Here is a 15,398-nt window from a genome sequence, read left to right as displayed (position 1 = left end):
GTTGATTATCTATATTATGTATAATTGCTGCTATTAAAAAAAACTGTGCCATTTGTTATTGCTTTGGCTCAGTCTGCACTGTTACTAAGAGGCTGCTTAAATACCACAGGGAGCTGGGTTTATACTGCACTCGCTTTGTTTTTCTTGTACCGCTCATGTTCACATTCAAATGAGTGAACAAGTTCAACACACGCCCAGCTACACACTTGATTGCAGTTGAACAACGCCGGCTTTCATCTGATCCACCTGTCTTTGTCCATCATTGCTGCAGTTAACTCAGAAACCACAGTGTTCCAAAACAGCGGACTTTAATGATAGTGGAAGGTCCTCAAGCTGTAGCTGGTCGGCGTTGGCATCACTAAAATGGTGGAACATTGAGGTTCAAATGGAGTTATTTACACACAAATGAAGTTGGTTGCATTCATTGTGAGCTGAACCGAAAAACGAAAAATTTTCGGTGCCAAGTGCACCGTTGCACCCTTATATGATAGAACAGCGGTCCCCAGTCACCGGCCGTAGGCCATTTGGTATCGGGCCGCACAGAAAAAATAAAAACTTTTGATTTTGTATTTTATTTCCGGCGGAGTCTGCAAGATCATCTTCCCATCACTTTCATCTGTGCTTGTTTCCCCACACATAATTCTGTTGGTTTTCATGACCGGATGTTAAATCAAGTCGTCAATCCAACCCCTGCCAAAGTTAATTAAAAACAAACATCTCAGGGGGGCAGACTCGTTGTTGAGACAGAATAAAAAGTAAATACATACTTAATTTTATGCGTTTAGGACACATTTTTTTAAAACTAAAACTAAAACAAATATATTATTATTTGTTTTGTGCGTGATGATTGGTCTGTAGAAAACTTTCTTGCTTGAAACCAGTTCATGGTGCAAAAAAGGTTGGAGACAACTTTGACAGAAGACATATCATAAGGAAAATAAGCAGTCAATGGGTGCAAATTTCCTCCTTAAAACTGCAGTGTAGTAATGACAGTTTCAGAAACACAGATTAAGTCATCCAGGGTTTCAAACATAACAATCTTAAGGAAGTTTTACAGTGTTTGAGTATAGATGAGCTGGTGTGCTCCAGTTGCATTCAGCAAGGAGGTGTAGGTGAAGTCAGACAAGGGGACTTTATGGATCAACAGTGTAGAGTTACATCTAAACCAAAGACAGGAAGAGATTGTTTTCTGGGGCTAAACTATTCTGATACACAGAGATGAATTTTTAGGGGTTTAATCAACGACCAGCGAGGGACTGTAATGACAGAGAATGAGAGCAGAGAATCATCTGAGTTAATGACAGCCAACGTTCATAACAATAAAGAATCCTATTTGATTGTCTGGAATTAGTTTTTGTCTTGCCTAAATGGGGAAAACATCTCTTAAGAATTACAAATTATACTTTTGACATGATTGCTTTTCTGATGTATGTTTCATTTAACAGTTTATGCATTTTCAAATCTCTACAAATTAGCATACAAGTGCAATTCGTGGGCGCTTGTATCTTTGGTTGTGCCAAAGTGATGTATTGATATTTTCGCTTTGTGGTTTTATATGTTTTTATGGGTCACTTGGCGGCTCAGTCGTGAACTTGTACAGTGCTGACTAATCCTTCACCCCTTATCAAACACATTGCTGATGACATGACATGTATAAAGTATTCTGCCACAATATCTCATATAAGTATTTTTAATGTTAAGCAGCAAGCTTTGCCTACTGACAAAGGACAATAGGACTACATATTTCTGCCTGCAATTACCGTTTAATTAATCATAAAAAGCTCATGACACAATATTTTGAGAAATGAAAGAACCAACTCTATGAGAAAACAACCATGAGGCAGGCTATACTATGCATGAAATGATAGCATATATTACTAAAGGGTGGGGCCCACCTTCATGATTCACCTCCATGTCAGGGTGATGTAGAATAAGAGCATTGGGAGCATATATGTGTTAATAGGCAACAATTATAATAAAAAAGTTTGCATGATTTTTTTCAAAATGCTGATAATAAATCTGAGCTGTATAATGCCTCCTCTGGAAATAGCTTGTTGTTCAATGCACAAACAAAATTTGTTCACTGAGGGCCAGAATCAAACATTTGCTAGTGTTTTTAGATGTTCATTTAAGAAATTCTAGGTACACAAAGTAAATCAATCTGGATGTAACGAATTGTCTCGGGCTATTTGACATCCTCAGCATAATTACAAAAAGAAAAAAAATACAATATACAACTGCATTTTAGAAAAATCACCATCTTTGATTAACTTGTGTCAGCAAAGACACTTCAGTCTGGCTACTTCTGCAACACATCTAAAGTCAAAGCTTTATAGACTCACCATCTTTTTGGGTGGCCCTGATTCCAGTCCATACACTAACACAAAATTTCCAATTACTATTACTGTGTCATCTGTTGTGAGTATAGGCAACACTAGTGGAATAAAAACAGTACTGTTAAGGCTCTACAGCTCTTGCCCTGTTTATACAGGTGATGATGAATTTGCATGTGTCTGTGATATAACCAAATTTATGAATGAGGTGTCTTGATTAACTCTGCAAACCTTCTATGACCTAATCATAAGATTCACTGGAAGACATTTGGTAACACTGGTTTATCCCCTGGAGCACAGGACACACAGGCACAGTGAAGTGGTGTTCATGAATGAATGCACAATTGTTTCCTTTTCCCACATGGATTCAATATAGAAAACAATGTAGACTGGATAACAAAATGTTTGGGGAATGAGGACTAGAGAAACATGCTGAAAACAATGGCCCATGTTCAGATATGCACACTCAAAGCTTGAATATTTAAAAAAGAAAAGAAAACAAAGAAAAAAAGATTTGTTTTAAATAAAAGGGAAATCATTCCCATGACAAGAAAACCTTTTTAACACATTCAGCCTATTTTTCAAAACACATAATCATCTGTAATCCTTGTTTTCCACAAAGTGGCTTGTTAGGACAGTGCTGTAAAAAAATCCAAAACTAAAAGAGCATTGACCCATGGTTTGCAATTAAATACAAATGAAATAAATGGAGAACAGATTCTTAACCAACGAGGCAAAAACCATGATGAGGATTTTTCCCACTACAGAAAAGCTTAGGTGCAATGACTAAATGTTTTTCTGGAGTTCCATAAGTCCAATGAATGTAAAAACACTTAGGTGATGTTTCAGAATGAGTTCACAAACAACACTCAGAGTTCTATATTCTGACTAAAACAAAGTTAAAGTTAATTCTTATTTTTGACAGGTCCTCTCAAAATATTCACAAATTAGCATCTTGCATCAAACATAATTGCTGAAATGTCATTAGAGGATCTCAAGCAGCTTCAGTTTATTATTTAAATGGAAAACAAAATGAAAAGCTCACCAGGCACCATCCTGACACAAGCAACTGACTGACTGTAACTCATGCAGAGCTTGATTATATAGCTGAAAGTAACAGCTCATGCAATATTCACATCATCACAGACATGTCAGCCTTAACTGATCCAATCTGTAAGAAAGTGCCACAGGCTATTCGTACAACAATTACATATTTTAGGGGTGATGAACTTTCTTTGAACATCAGTGTGACTAATATAGTCTGTTCTACAACTACTTAAATATTCATGTACTGAAATACATTAGCCATCGACGCTAGCTGAAGTTACATAGAAATAACAGCATCTAATGTGACTTGTCAGTCAAAGAAAGTTACACTGTGCTCACACCTTTTGTTCAGATGGAAACAGCTGTTCCATTGTCATTGTCAGCTTTCGTTCACAAATATTGTCAGGATAATCATCAGAAACAACATTATCACCGACATCACCACCCAGAACACATGACAGCACCTAAGCCTATCAAAAATGTAGCAAAAACACGGTTATGTACAATTTTATTTAACTTAAAATCTGTGCCCTTTTTTTTTTTTTTAAATAAATAAAAAACTGTGCAAGTAAGAAAATGCTGAGCATCATGTAGTACAGGGTTAACCACACTAAAAGATCATATAATGTGCAGGAGTCAAGCAAATGAAAGAATTGTCTGTCTTAACACAACTCTATAGGTGTGTACTTGTAAACAGAAGATCAGAATGGCTGATGAAAGTAAGTTCTGCTCTTGCACAAACAGGCATCTGGATCTATAGGTGGTATAATACTGAGAGCCAGTCAAACTGCAGAAAATGCACCACAGTAATGACAACGACAAAGCGAAATCAAGGCCAACAAGAAAATGCACACACTCCCACTGTGTGGACAGAAAAATAGGCTGGCTAGTCACCATCAGAATGGCATTAGCCTAAACTTTGGAAGAATAATGACAGCTATTTTAATTTGGGGAAAAGGGAGTTTTTCTAATGGGGGGAGTGCAAAGAAAATCTCTTTTTAAAGTCCTTAGTGGGCACAAAAACAAATGGCATTCATCACTCTTAAGGAACCCACTCTCCCCCTATCATATTTCTTATTACCAGCATTTTTCATTTCCACACATTTAGTCCTAAAATACTTTTCTATAGTTGAGAAAAAGCATGAGATGCTAACTTGGGCAAATGTGTACACTAATGATTATGAATGAAACGGAGAAGCTGGGAAGGGAGAAGTTTCACACTGGGCTTTGAAATCAGCCTCTGAAATTTTGATTCAGATCTGGCACACTTAACAATATGCAAGCTCTAGTGTAAGCAGGAAGACAGAGCATTATGCTGTGACCATAAGAATTATTAAAATGGAAAACTATATTTTTGTTTGTAGTAGAAATGCAATTTGATTTTTTTTTTTAAATCAAAATGAGGAAGAAGGTTTCGAAGGTTAGTACAGCACAAGCTGCTGATTGCTTTTGGCTTTGATGCATGGTTATTATTGAGTCAGTGTTCATGTATACTTAGTAAATCAACACCACACATAGATGACAATGTAACTGTATTGCTTCAAAATACGATTTGATGTAATGCTTCTTGCAAATTCCTCCTACAGATATTCATCATTCAGACTACATTCTGTGTGTTTAGCTTGTGTAAGCATGTATGTATTTTCACATGTACTTTTACACACTGTTGAGTACATTCATCTTCGTGAGGAATGCACAAGGCCAGACACCTGTATCTAGCAGGGATTAGAGGATCCCCTCAATGAGAAGAGGATTATCAGAGTCAACTGCCCTCTACAGTGATGGAGAAGGGAGATACCCCATAATAGCCCCAATAGGTCCATTCATCTTTTGTCTCCACAGCAGGGAAACAGCAGCCTGGAAAGGCACAAACCAAATCGCCCTCCGAAACAATTCGCAGCCTTTGATTAATCATACCAACTTCAAAAGAACTGATCGGTACTTCACAACTGGCTCTTATGTACCTTTTCTTTCCTGTAGCCGTCCCTCAGCCTGCACGCTTATCTCTGTGATAAAGTACCTCATTTCCCACACAGAGGCAACAAAAAGAAAGCTTGGATGATTCTAAATTTGTCTGAAAATCATAGAAATATGTCCAGTACATAGAGTAGGATGATGAAATGTGCAATCAAACTACTAGATACACACAGTGATGGGTTCAAAGTGTACATATATTTTCTTATGTTTAATATGTATGGTGTTGTACTGTTATTTTGCAGAAACTCAATTCTTGTAGCCCTAAGTATGGCTTATTTGGAAAAAATATTCAACATTTTAATATCAGACAGCTTTCCTTGCATTTTTGCTGTCAGTACTTGTTGTGCCGACAAACACTATTTTTACCATCAATGCATTAGCCACACCTTCAAGGTGTAAAGTAATGAGGAACCCATTTAACATAATCTGCATGGGGTGACTTGATGGGGCAAAATGCCCAGAGGAGCTAAGTTTGCAGTTAGACTCCTGGTCAGCTAGACCTGAGCTGTCTTTTACTGTGTTTTCGCTTGAGCTTTGCTGAACATGAAAATAACCACACAACTGCAAAAACCTAACTTAATGCATACCAATAAATGCATAAAATGTCTCTACTTTCTTATGAATGTGTATGTGTGCTTTGTCCCTTGTGTCAAAAAACAGATCATGAGGGCACGGGGCCCACAGAAGAGCTGCTGCAAACTGCTGAAACCTTAATGGCTGTGATATAAAGGTTAAGAAAACACAGTGCACTGCAGTTTCTGGCATATGGGGTTGACCGGTTAGAATGTCAATGCTACCTCCAGTGAGCAGGTGAGTGTCAGAATTGGACCACAGAGCAGTGAAAGAAGGTGGCTGCATCAGATGAATCATGTTTTCTTTTATATCATGTTGACAACCGGGTCGTTTAACTGGGGATGAGATGGCAGCAGGATGCACTATCAGGGGAAGGCAAGCTGGCAGAGACAGTGTGATGCTTTGGGCAGCATGAGTACAGACATGAGTATTCAAATGCTTTACTGTGACACTTGATATTTAAGCCCAGGTGCCTCCCATTTCCACTGATGAGCTTTCCACTGTTTCTACACATTTGACTGGAATCCACCTGCGGTGAATTCAATTGACTGGACGTGCCTTGGCATGGCACACACCTTTCTATATCAGCTTTTACAGGTAAGATTAATTGTCAGAGGAAAAACGAGGTCATATGGTCAAAAGAACTGCCGGCAGAGCTCAAACATGGGATTGCGATGATGCACAGATAGAAGGTTCCCAAAGGCAAAGTGGCCTCCATAATTCGTTAATGGGTCAAGTTTAGAACAACCAGGACCAAGAACCCAATGGTCCCTCCGGCTGAGCTACAGAGAAGATTTTCAAAAAGATTACCATCACCGCGGTAGTCCACTAATCAGGAAAGATACGTGAAAGTCCAAATGGAGTTGACTTTGTGAAAGATTGAATTGGTTAACCTGTCACATCTAGAAGGAACCAGGAGCCATTCATCAACTGTCCAACAGCATGGTGGTGGCAGCATCGTGTGTGGGGGTGTTTTCTGGCAACATGGGCAGGGGTACTGGTAGGGGTTGAGATAAAGCTCAAAGCACAGAGATCATTCTAATGAAAAATCTGCTGTAGAGTGCTAAGGACCCCAGACTGGGTAAAATGTTCCACTTCCAACAGGACATTGACCCTAAGCACACGGCCAAGACGATGCTGGAGTAGCTGTGGGACAACTCTGTAGATGTCTTCAAGGGGCCTTGCTAGAATCAAGATGTGAACCTAAGCAAACATCCCTGGAGAGACCAGAAAATGGCTGTTCACAGTCTGTCCAGCCTGACGCAACATGACAATCTGCACACAAGAATGGCAGAAATTCCTCAAACCCAGGTGTGGAAAGCTAGATGCATCAGATCCCATGAGACTTGAGGCTGTAAGCACAGTCAAAGGTACTTCAACTAAGTATAGAGTGAAGCGTTATGGGTTACTTATGTCAATGTGATATTTCATTTTTTTCTTCTCATCAAATTAGCAAAAAAAAAAATCATCAATTTAGTTTTTGCTTCTTTTTTTAATGGAGTATGTGTATGTGACTTTCTCTAATTTTTCCACAGTTTTTCTATTGTTTCTTAAAAAATGTCCTTTTTATGAGGTGTTGTTGTTATTGCACAGCCCCGAGAAACAGTCCTCTTGCATTTCAGTGCAAATAATATATGTGTAAGTGACAAATAAAATTTTTTGAATCTTGGAGTACAAATTCCTTGGGGGGGCCTTTCTGGGACTGAAAAGGCTCCATTGCATGGAAGCTTTGGCATGTTTGCAGTGACTGCCTATTCCTGTCATCCTTCCTACAATCACAGTTTGTATGCACTCTGAAGTCAATCAAATTCATGCTTTTAACTACATAGAATAGCAACTGCATTGTTCAGCATATGTACAGAAATACAGCCACAAGTGTGCCCACACTACTACAAACATGCAGTCATGTGGTACCGTATTCGCTTGTTAATGAGACCCTGCTGGCGTGCCGAAGAGATGACAGTCTGTCAAACCTTCCTACACACAGGGAAACAACATGCTGAGAGATGGCAGCAGCACTGTGCTGTGCAATATGTGAAGCCACAATGTAAAAAACAGTTGACCATAAATTTCAAAAATGGAAAAACACTAAGGCAGTCATCTGTGCCCTCTGGTTGCATTTCTTGAAGACATTTCTTTGTCATTAATGTTGAAATCATTTATTTCATCTTAAAAACTACTGACATTCACTCCAGTCAGCTGTGGGTGATTAAAATGGAGCAACAAAACAAAGCATGTGTGCTATAAATCATCTACATACCATTTCTAGCATCCGACTGGTCGCTTGTGTAGTTGTCTTGACAGTACAATATAGATTTAACACTGCACATGTCTCAGAAAATGTAGTTTTAGGACGTTTTCAAATACTTAGGAAGTGCAAGAGAGCCAGAGGGCAGAAAGAGGGCAACAAGAGGACAGAAAGAGCAAAGCAGGCATATCCACTGTTCTCCACTATTTAACAATCAAAGACAAAGAACTTGTTGCAAGTGGGGTGCATCTTCCTTCTTGCTGATATGGCTCAGGCTGAAAACTCTAATGTTGAGCAGAAAAACAATTTTCCACAGCGTTAACAGACATAGCCAGAGGACCAACACAGTACTATTTTCTATCACCCTGACATAAGAAATAAGCCTATAAGTATGAGGAGTCCAATACAATGTGTGCAAGTTTAAACAACAGATGAAGCTTCATCTTGGTTTGTGGAAAAGTTCACATAGAGTTTTAAGAGTTTGGTGAATATTTTCTTTAAGCACTTGGTCGATCATCTTACCACTTCTATGTAATGTCATTAAATGTGCTTTATGACCAGTCCAAACCTAATGAAAATAAATTCACGAGTAAGACTAATTTAATTATTTGCATTTGGGTGGCTAGAAGTAGGGCTGAACGATTAATCAACTGCAGATTGAACTTGCGATTTGAAACAGTTCAATCAGCAATTTGTACAGGATGCAGTTTAGGAAATTAAATATTAAGAGTAATACTGCATCTCAATTTTATTTAATTCAAGCAGAAATTTTCAGGGTTTGTTTATGGTTGTCTATTGATCAATGTGTACTACGTGGTTTAGGCACAGATGCTGTGGTTGGACTGACCACCAGTGTCACTATTTAGTAGCCACACCTCTTACATTTCACAGCACGTCTCACCTAGGGTTTAAAGATTCAGATTTTACAACCTTATGCCATCCTCCTATTGTGACTATTGTCACTTCTTGATGGTATCTCATGTGGTAATGCTCCATCACATGTTCTAAATCTGTTGCACAGTGAACATTATACTGAATTTTGACTTTAAAAAGATGCATAACCAATACAACCATTCAGCCCTAGCTGGTGCCATCAAATATGAGTCATTTTTCTGAAAACCATCACTTAAACATTCGCATCGCATCCAATTAAATGACAAATGGCTGCAGCTTTAAATCCTAGATTAAATACACCAATATAGTACCATTGTATAGGGTAGAGTGAAGAAAAACACTTTACATGTAATACAATACAAGCAATAAAGAAACTAATTAACCCAAGAAAGCAGCTTTTCATAATTTATAAACAAAGTCCTGGTCTCTGGGCCACCAAACTCTGTTAACTGACAGCTGTGGTGGTGGTTTTGGGAAACAACCTTACTGACTGAACTGTTTCACTAAAGGTAGTCTTGGGAGAGGCTTTCACTCCGTAATTTACGAGTGGGCTGGGAGCCAGTGAGTGTTGTTTAACAGCCGTAGACACATGCTGTCTCTGCATTCATGGCCAATGAGGAGGTTGGGGAAATCATTTTCTCCCACCCGCTCAGAGACACGGTGAGCTCCAGCCCAGGATATCATTTGTTAGTGCCAAAAAAAAAGACAGAACTTGAATCAAAAACTAGAAAAATAAATAGGATTTCATATCAACTAGTGCGGCAGGGACAACCCTTTAGGTGGCTAAATTATTATTAGGGATTAGTTTCCCCTTGAGAAGAGAATCTTAAAGAAATCTTGAGTGCGTGCCATTAGTTCATTGTGTTAATTAGGCAAAGTATGACAAAGAGGAATTTAATGAGAATATTCGAAGTAAATGACTAAACATTAGACACGGCAATAAGAAGGAACAATGGCGTGTTGTTTTTAAGGTCTTCGTAATTATCTTCGGTCTCCATCCTGTAAAACAAGAATGCGTTTATATCCTTACAAATCCTTAAACACAGTGGCCTTGAATGCCTGTTATTTCCCTAAAGGTTCGGCCATAGCGGACAAAATTCTTTACTAAAATAAAGAGGCACATTTTCACAGTTCAAATATGCGCAACTTGTGTAGCAGGCTATTGCTGGAAAAGAGCAGGGGTGTTGAGTCAACCAACCCTTGGTAAATACAGGTTTAAAAAAGCAGTCTTGCATGTGAAAGGCTAGATGGGGCTCAGCTCTCCTTGTCACAAGTACTTAAATCAGGGAAGAAGGGTAGGAGGCAGGGTAAAGCATGCATATAGAGAGGAAAGGATGAGGCATGGAGGTAACGGGGACATATCTCTGCCTGTACCTCAGAAGTCTTGGTTAGATGGGCAATGTAAGGACTCCACTTTTTTAAATTCATTTCGGTTGAAACAATACTCACGAAGGGACAACAGCATCTGACAAGAATCATATTCGAAATAGCAAACAACCTTTTCCCTCAACAGGAAACTGGGTTGTTAACAGATTTTTGAACCAAGAAAATCTCTGATAAACTCATCTGATTTAGTCAAAACTCTTTGTAGTGAGGATGTTAATGACTGGAATGGTTTTAGGCAACCAAAACAGACTCACTGACCCAAAGGTGGTGTTGTGATGTGATGCATTACAACATTGCATGTGTGGGATGCTGTGAATCAATGACCACAGGCTGTAGAATTCATGTCAGCACCACAAAACTTAATTTTCTCATTCTGTTAAACTGTCACACTTTGTCTGATTAGCAAAAAGGTAATATTAAGAGAAAAAATAGGTATAATCCTTACTTGTCATAAATGAAAGCTCAGTGTTCAGCTGTCTCACTTTTATTAGAGTCTGTCTCTGCCTGTAGCAGCTCATGGACTGGATGCACACTGATCCATATCTTCTGCACACCTAAAATGAAGAGAAAAATAAAAAGATGAAAGAACATTCAAAGGCCTTTCTTTGATTGGTGCTTAAGTTCCTGTGTTTTATCCTGCAAGGATCCACAATTAAAAAGAAGCCAAACTTAGTTGTAACTCACAGTAATAATGAAATAATACTATCTGTTCTCCAAGTAAAGTGACGAGAGGAAGCATCCTCATTCAGCTGGTCCACTGTGTTCTCTCCAATCCTGACCAGTCCTCAGCCTTTGACTGAAAAGCAGAGTCTGTTCTGCCCCTAAATGCAGGTACCTTTTCTTACAGATAATTACTTTGTCCCAATCCACAAACCACCTCTAGATAAGAGGTATGAGCTGCTTAGGAGTAAAGACAAACTGTGCAGCATGCTGGCACATGAAGCCTTAAAATAGCTGGGATGAATAAAAAAACTGAGCAGCTTTTTGAGCAAGGTGGCAATACACTGCACAAAATTCATTGGGGCTTTGATTTACTATAGTTGTTTTTTTTCTCTCTTTCTACTAATATAGTAATTTTGCTTTTAAAGTTTATTCCTTCTATAAACAACTCAAGTTTTGCTTATAGAAATGAAAATACTACTGGAATAAATATGTACATCACTTCATTCAACTTTATGTATCTGTGTTCAAGATACCAATTTAATTTTGTTAAACATACATGAGTTTTAAATGTTGTTTATATGCTTTTCATTCATGTAAAGTATTCAGAGTTACCTCCAGTCAGTCAGTCATTAATGTATTATGTTTCGGTGAAAGTGTATTTCGTTATCATGTGAACAATATAATGATTTTACATTAATTTAAATGTTTAGTTTAATGGTTGTAATATTTATATACTAACGACTGCCAAATTGCCATCTAAAATGAATGCATTACATGCAGAAGTGTTTTGATAAATACATCTAGCTGAATAATTGAATGTTAGACTATATTTATAAAACTTTGACATAACCTTACTTCTGCAAATTTTCCATCTCTCTGCTTTATCTAATACAATTTGCAACATTTATACTGTACATTTTTTAAGCTTTAAGCAAAAACATATTTACTGAACCTAGCTGTGTTTTCCACTAAATATGTAATACCACAACACAGTGCCTCATAAATATGCTGGTGGACCCCTAACGTTATAAGAAAAGTATTAATGTGAAAAGATAAACTCATATTTTTATCTTTCTAAGGCCCATCAGGAAAATGAGGCAATACGACAACAGAAAATGCAATTAACAAAATGCCACAAAGCAAAACAGTAAAGCAGGATTCAAAGCAATATGAGAGCAGAATAACCTATATACAGCACTGCCACAATTACTTAGCTTGACCCTGAAAATCAATGGGATTATTCACAATGAGTAAACATAAAACAACACATAAATTGTGGGACAAGCAATTTAAAACTACTGCTATGACAATCAAAATTGAAAAAATCTTTCTGTCCACATAAATACTCCTCCTTCAACCAAATCTACCTTGAAGCAGCGTATAAATAATTCATTGTCGGACACAGCGAATACCAGTTCCCTCATATTGCAGGAGCACCATCATCACGGCTAATTAAGCAACCGAAGGTCATGTACTTCAATGAGCAATGTATCTGCAATCTGAACCAGTCAGGTCAGCGTGCTGAAACTGAGGTTAGCTGGGAGGCTGGTAGATTGACAAGTCATCCTTAAAGACTGACACAATGTGCTAAGTTATCTGCCCTCCTGTCCACATGATGAAAGCAGTTACGTGAGGGTGAATTTTTAAATTACCTTTAGTCAAACTTCTTCCAGCAAAAACGCTCTCAGTGGCTGAGACCATAATTTACTGAGACTTATATAGAGAGCTGATGTGCCCACAGTGAAGATTTGTAAAACTCTCCTTGCTGGACAAAATAAAACAAGAGAAAAAACACTACTCCTGGGAGTATGTAGGGTAAATTCAAGTTTTTGAGTCTGATATTTCCTGTTGTTTTATCATGACTGAATGACACAAGTGCAAATCAACAAGCTTATTCAACCGGCTGTGAAATTTGTCAGTTGAACTCCAGTGCTATTGGACTAAGATGGTCTAAAACTGTGGGTGTTGATCTGGATCCAGTCAGACTCCGTGTATTTTGGCAGCTCATCATTAAAAACTGAGTGAAATATAATTGACATATATTCAACTATTCACCCCTGTAATTCTACAGCAAGATGTCCCTTCTTATCTTGCCTCTATCTGTTCTGTATGATCCATAGCATAAGATATTCAGTCTTTTTTGAAAAGAAGTTATTTATTAAAACCTTTGCCTGTCACAAATCATTTTCTAGTTCACTACTTCTTGTAATGTGCTAATGTAGTCAGTAATTAGTTCAAAATTGAGATTTTGGACACTTCCTAGATGCCATTATTTTGTGTCATAACTGAAACTTAGTCATTTTTGCATCTATATAAGGCAGAACAATTGCATTGTGGGATTGTGAGCAGAAATGCCACAGATCAACATTTTTCATGCTACTGTGTCATTACATTGTAAATGTTTTATGAGGACACTATATGCATGTGCACTCTTAGATTTCATTTAAATAAAATTCTGTTTCTCCTATTCTTCTTTCTAGTCAAAGCCAGGCACCTATATTACCCACAATTCATCCTAAGCTTGCATGGTTCAGTCAGAGATTTGGAGGGTGTTACACAAGCTGCTAACCTGAAGCACAGAGGCATACTGGGCTACAGAGGTCTGATAAACTTACTTCTTTCTAACTTCGCACCCTGACATTGGTTTATTTTTGGGCTTGCAGTTTTCAGACCAGCATTGCCTCAAGTGGCATGACTTGAGGCAAATTATCAGATTTCACACAGCTCCATCTGGAGTCAAAGAAGGCTTTGTCAAACTTTTTCACATATGCAGTAGTACAATCGAACAGACATTTTTGGTCTCTGACAGCGCACACTAAAGCAGCATATTGGACGGATTTTCAAGCCTGTTTCTGAGTGGGAAGATCAAGACAGTTCAGACAATCTCTATCCTCCAGAGAAAGATGATAGTAAATGTGCTACTTTCCAGTGTAAACTTAGATCCAGTAACAAACTGCCAAAAACAAAGCAACATGAGCCTACATTGTTGTGTTTGGTCAGTGAACATCGCTGAGCACAACATGGGTGCAATCAAAGCTGTGACTAAAGCTAAATGACTAAATTAAAATAGGCTCATTTTAGGCCTCTGTTGATTGGCAATAAGGTAAACTATCAACAAACAATCGCTTTTAAACAGCACAAGTAACTTTGCTCTTTAATTCTATGCAGTTTGCGATAACTTTTCCATCTGCCAATTTGGCTAAACCCTGTATCTCCATTCTCCATATGCCTGCTGCCACTGCTCGATTAGAGCCAGTGAGGACACGTGTGTCCTCTAGGTACATGAGCATGGTTCTTTTCCCCGCTCCGCTATTTACATGCCAGGTCTATTTCTGCTAGGCTATATCGCCTCTCAAGCTGAGGCCTGAAATTAATTTGTGAATGGTTATACAGTAAATGCAAACATCTATCCCATCACCCGCAGGCTGCACTGCTCCACTGGTTGTCTTCTACCATGACAGAGTAAGCAGGAATTACACAGAACCATCTATTTTCACTCTCGATGCTCTTGTTCATGGTACCCAACACAATGTTACATCAAGCCATTTTTAGCTGTCATTGTGTAGTTTTTAAAAAAATCCATTAGGCTAAGTGTCCATGTAGTGTTTTTTTTCTGAGCACCAGCATCTTTTGAAAATTGTTCCTATTGAGAGGAGAGTGGCTGCAGTCACACGTAGCCACCTAGAGAGTGATCCATCTTTTCTGTGTGGTCACTCCAAGTGCGTCTAGATTGTAAATCTCTGAATTTTTAACAAAGGCACAAATGTACCAATGTGATTTTTCGGTGCCACCAATCATATGGGCGGGACTCTTCACCCCGGTAACCAAGAAAACGGAGGATAAGCTTGTCCTGGGGGTGTATTTTCATCCCAAGCTGTATGGCATGTCAGAAATTATCACAAGACTCAATGCTAGTCTGTTGTACAACAGTGATTAGAGTGTATATGTATGTTGTCAAGAAACTGTTGTCATAGAAACAAAACCCCACACGGACTGTCTGGTTTTTTTTTTCTTTTTTTTGATGAATCACTGGGATAAAGTGCTCTCCAGCATCCTGCAGCATGATTCTGTCAGAGAAAAACAGTATATGGACACACACCTTTAGATGTCTTTACATGATTCAAGCTCATAATGAGAGAAGGTAAGTTGTCTGCTACCTGTTTCCTCACATACTAAGCATACTGACGCTCAGAAAGACTGCTCATCTCCGTCTGGTCCAATTGACTGATGGATTTCCAAACTCTGCATCAGCCAAAGCTATTAAGTGGTCTGCTGAA

The 15,398-nt window shown here is 38.4% G+C and overlaps 1 protein-coding gene across 3 annotated transcripts in view; it reads right to left on the bottom strand.

The window, feature by feature from the left end:
* The window catches only part of enox2 (ecto-NOX disulfide-thiol exchanger 2), a 180,933-nt gene that overhangs the window by 141,253 nt on the left and 24,282 nt on the right, over window positions 1–15,398 (bottom strand). For all 3 annotated transcript variants that reach the window (XM_035952292.2, XM_035952290.2, XM_023279067.3), the window contains exon 3: window positions 10,904–11,012. The gene's annotated coding sequence lies outside the window, so the exon portion shown is untranslated. The remainder of the gene's footprint in view (window positions 1–10,903; window positions 11,013–15,398) is intronic.

Source organism: Amphiprion ocellaris, chromosome 13 (genome assembly GCF_022539595.1).
Source record: "Amphiprion ocellaris isolate individual 3 ecotype Okinawa chromosome 13, ASM2253959v1, whole genome shotgun sequence".
NCBI classification, from domain to species: domain Eukaryota; kingdom Metazoa; phylum Chordata; class Actinopteri; family Pomacentridae; genus Amphiprion; species Amphiprion ocellaris.
The sequence above is the reverse complement of the archived record's forward strand: the minus strand, read 5'-3'. Positions and strand labels throughout refer to the sequence as shown.